This window comes from Eufriesea mexicana, unplaced genomic scaffold (genome assembly GCF_001483705.2).
Source record: "Eufriesea mexicana isolate 0111107269 unplaced genomic scaffold, ASM148370v2 scaffold2087, whole genome shotgun sequence".
Taxonomy (NCBI): Eukaryota; Metazoa; Arthropoda; class Insecta; order Hymenoptera; family Apidae; genus Eufriesea; species Eufriesea mexicana.
The window spans coordinates 2,138,940-2,140,143 of record NW_016910162.1 but is presented as its reverse complement, the minus strand read 5'-3'; the positions used below and the strand labels follow the sequence as shown (position 1 = coordinate 2,140,143).

General features: G+C 35.0%; 1 protein-coding gene across 1 annotated transcript in view; it reads left to right on the top strand.

The window, feature by feature from the left end:
* Setd3 (SET domain containing 3) overlaps positions 1-1,204 on the top strand; it is a 41,244-nt gene that overhangs the window by 18,216 nt on the left and 21,824 nt on the right. The window lies entirely within an intron of this gene.

Sequence of the window (1,204 nt, the reverse complement as noted above, 5' to 3'; positions counted from 1 at the left end):
CTTCCACGCTCGGCAAATCGTTCTCGCGGACTGACGCCGGTTTTCTCCGTGCACGGTCCTAAGTAAGTCGGTGAAACTCGAGAGCAGTCTTCTACTAAAACGTTCGCCTGGGGAAGCTCTCCTGCTACACGACTGGCCACGGGCCATCGCCGGATCGTACGAGATGAATTTCATAGCAACGATCGGCAACGTCGCCTGAACCAGTCGAATTGTGTATGGGCCATCACTCGAGATTAATCGTTTCGTTCCTGACAGACCACACGTTAATCGTGTATGTATGGAAGTAGAATTTAAACAATTCTGGAGAAGGTTATGTTGTCTAAGGTTAAAGCATATGGATTATTAGTCGAGATTTATCGTTTGTTTCCCAAAAGGTAAAACGTTAATCGTGCATTTTAGAATTAGAATTTAAACATTTTTAGGGACTATGTTATCCGAGGTTAAGGTACATGAACTATCGATCGAAATTAATCGTTTAGTTTTTGTAAGATTAAGCTTAAGGAAGCTTAAAAATGCTTTTCAGTGCTATCTGTGAATCAAGAAAAATAAGTCTTGTACTAAGAAATTTTTAAAAATACAGTTAATCAGTTTACCTTTTTGTGGATGTGATTTCATGAGGATTTTGAACCGATGCTTGTCAAAGAGGATTATGGATTATGATCAAATAGATGTAGTTTAGTTTTAACAAAAATCTATTTTTAATAAACTATGGTTACTGCATTATATTACTAAAACAGTTATTAGATTCTCATCTGTAGATTACCTGTTTTGATTAAACATACTACACTTACTATACTTACACTTAAAATTGAATCAGGAAACTGAACATTTTCTGCTCATAATCGCAGTTACGTGTATATGGAATGCTTTCTACGAAACACTACACTCTGACGTTTAGGCTTATTTACTATCTGTTGCTCAAAGGATGACTCTAGAGGCAGCACAAGAGCAAGAGTAGTACGCTTGCTTAATTTTCCCCTAAAACCAGTTGACCTTAACACATAGTGATCAATAATGAAAATACACATGTTTTATGTTTTATGATTGTGTTAATGAATATTTTGAGTAACGCATAATTTTTATCGCTAAAATCCTAACATTTACCCAATTGATGTGATAAAAGTCCAAAGTGGAAACATTTATAAATTTTTTTAGATTTTTTTTACTTTACCATGATAAATCTTCAGGTTTTTACAGTAATATA